Source organism: Arachis duranensis, chromosome 7, assembly GCF_000817695.3.
Source record: "Arachis duranensis cultivar V14167 chromosome 7, aradu.V14167.gnm2.J7QH, whole genome shotgun sequence".
NCBI lineage: Eukaryota > Viridiplantae > Streptophyta > Magnoliopsida > Fabales > Fabaceae > Arachis > Arachis duranensis.
Window position 1 is genome coordinate 27,650,418 of NC_029778.3, and position 3,263 is coordinate 27,653,680.

The following is a 3,263-nucleotide window of genomic DNA, read 5'->3' on the forward strand; positions in this document are numbered from 1 at the left end:
CTTGACCCTAGGTCACACAAGGCCTTCTTGAAGGTCATGGTGCCTATGGTACAAGGTATTGAAAACTTCCCAGGATCCTGTCTCTTTTGAGGCAGTTTCTGCCTAGACAAGTCATCCAGTTCTTTGGTGAGCAAAGGGGGTTCATCCTCCCAAGTCTCATTACCAAATAACTTGTCATTTAGCTTCATGATCGCTCCAAGGTACTTGGCAACTTGCTCTTCAGTGACATACTCATCCTCTTCAGAGGAAGAATACTCATCAGAGCTCATGAATAGCAGAAGTAAATCCAGTGGAATCTCTATGGTCTCAGTGTGAGCCTCAGATTTCCATGGTTCCTCATTAGGGAACTCATTGGAGGCCAGTGGACGTCCATTGAGGTTTTCCTCAGTGGCGTTCACTGCCTCTCCCTCCTCTCCAAATTCGGCCATGTTGATGGCCTTGCACTCCCCTTTTGGATTCTCTTCTGTATTGCTTGGAAGAGTACTAAGAGGGAGTTCAGTAACTTTCTTACTCAGCTGTCCCACTTGTGCCTCCAAATTCCTAATGGAGGACCTTGTTTCAGTCATGAAACTTTGAATGGTTTTGATTAGATCAGAGACCATGGTTGCTAAGTCAGAGTGGCTCTGCTTAGAATTCTCTGTCTGTTGCTGAGAAAATGATGGAAAAGGCTTGCCATTGCTAAACCTGTTTCTTCCACCATTATTGTTGTTGAAACCTTGTTGAGGTCTCCGTTGGTCCTTCCATGAAAGATTTTAATGATTTCTCCATGAAGGATTATAGGTGTTTCCATAGGGTTCTCCCATGTAATTCACATCTTCCATTGAAGGGTTCTCAGGATCATAAGCTTCTTCTTCAGATGAAACGTCCTTAGTACTGCCTGGTGCAGCTTGCATTCCAGACAGACTTTGAGAAATCATATTGAGTTGCTGAGTCAATATTTTGTTCTGAGCCAATATGACATTTAGAGTATCAATCTCAAGAACTCCTTTCTTCTGATTCGTCCCATTGTTCACAGGATTCCTTTCAGAAGTGTACATAAATTGGTTATTTGCAACCATTTCAATTAGTTCTTGAGCTTCTGTAGGCGTCTTCTTCAGATGAAGAGATCCTCCAGCAGAGCTATCCAATGACATCTTGGACAATTCAGACAGACCATCATAGAAAATACCTATGATGCTCCATTCAGAAAGCATGTCAGATGGACACTTTTTGATCAATTGTTTGTATCTTTCCCAAGCTTCATAGAGGGATTCACCTTCCTTTTGTCTGAAGGTTTGGACTTCTACTCTAAGCTTACTCAATTTTTGAGGTGGAAAGAACTTTGCCAAGAAGGCATTGACTAGCTTTTCCCAAGAGTTCAGACTTTCTTTAGGTTGTGAGTCCAACCATATCCTAGCTCTGTCTCTTACAGCAAAAGGGAATAGCATAAGTCTGTAGACCTCAGGGTCAACCCCATTAGTCTTGACAGTGTCACAAATTTGCAAGAACTCGGCTAAAAACTGATGAGGATCTTCCAATGGAAGTCCAAGAAACTTACAATTCTGTTGCATTAGAGAAACTAATTGAAGCTTAAGCTCAAAGTTGTTTGCTCCAATGGCAGGGATAGAGATGCTTCTCCCATAGAAGTCGGGAGTAGGTGCAGTAAAGTCACCCAGCACCTTCCTTGCATTGTTGGCATTGTTGTTGTTTTCGGCTGCCATGGGTTCTTCTTGTTTGAAGATTTCTGTTAGGTCCTCTACAGAGAATTGTGCCTTAGCTTCTCTTAGCTTTCGCTTCAAGGTCTTTTCAGGTTCAGGGCCAGCCTCAACAAGAATGCTTTTGTCTTTGCTCCTGCTCATATGAAAGAGAAGAGAATAAGAAAATATGAAATCCTCTATGTCACAGTATAGAGATTCCTTAAGGTGTCAAAGGAAAAGAAAAATAGAAGGAAGAAGTAGAACAATTCGAACTTATCAAGAGAGATGGAGTTCGAATTGTTCATTGAGGAATAGTGTTAGTCCATAAATAGAAGGATGTGAGAAGAAGGGAAGAAATTTTCGAAAATTAAGTAAAAGATTTTAAAAACATTTTGAAAAAAACTTATTGATTTTCGAAAACTAAGAGTGGAAAAGAAATCAAGTGATTTCTGAAAAAGATTTTGAAATTAGAAATCAAAAGGATATGATTGAAAACTATTTTGAAAAAGATATGATTAAGAAGATATAATTGAAAAGTTATGGTTTTAAAAAGATGTGATTTAGAAGATATGATTTGAAAAACAATTTAAAAAGATTTGATTTTAAAAATTAATGACTTGGCTAACAAGAAAAGATATGAAAAAATTAATGACTTGGCTAACAAGAAAAGATATGATTCAAACATTAAACCTTTCTCAACAGAAAAGGCAACATACTTGAAATGTTGAATCAAATCATTAATTGATAGCAAGTATTTTTTTTTTGAAAATGGAAAGAAATTGATTTTGAAAAAGATTTGATTGAAAAGATTTGATTTGAAAAAAGATTTGATTTTGAAAAATTTTGAAAACCTGAAAAAAATTTGAATTAAAAACAAAATCTTCCCTCTTGTGCCATCCTGGCGTTAAACGCCCAGAATGGTGCACATTCTAGCGTTTAACGCCCAAAGCACTACCCTTTTGGGCGTTAAACGCCCAGCCAGGCACCCTAGCTGGCGTTTAAATGCCAGTTTGCCTTCCTCACTGGGCGTTTTGAACGCCCAGCTTTTTCTGTGTAATTCATCTGCTGTATGTTCTGAATCTCCAATTCTCTGTATTATTGACTTGAAAAGACACAAATTAAAAATTTTTTTTGGATTTTTAATGATGAGGTATAATCAACATGCAACTAAAATCAAACAACAATGCATGCAAGACACCAAACTTAGAAGTTTGTATACTACTGACACTAACAAAATGAGAATGCATATGAGAAACAACAAAACACTCAAGACAAGAGAATTTAAAGATCAGAGCAAGTAAATCATCAAAAACAACTTGAAGATCACTGAAGACACATGAAAAATGCAAGAAGAACAGAAACATGCAATTGACACCAAACTTAAAATGAGACTAGTGTCTCAATAAGAAACATAAAATATTTTTGGTTTTTTTTATGATTTTGTAATTTTTTTGGTTTTTTTTCGAAAATTAAGTGGAAAAGAAAATAAAGATATCAAAATTCTTAATGAGAATTCCAGGAATCATGGAATGTTAGTCTAAAGCTTCAGTTTAAAAGAATTAGACATGGCTAGCCAAGCTTCAGCAG

At 37.0% G+C, this 3,263-nt stretch overlaps 1 non-coding gene across 1 annotated transcript; it reads left to right on the forward strand.

Moving 5' to 3' along the window:
- The first annotated feature begins 1,191 nt into the window (after window positions 1–1,191).
- LOC127740935 (small nucleolar RNA R71) lies at window positions 1,192–1,295 on the forward strand. Its single transcript, XR_008001791.1, has one exon. It is a non-coding gene; the product is annotated as a small nucleolar RNA R71 (small nucleolar RNA).
- Window positions 1,296–3,263: the final 1,968 nt, after the last annotated feature.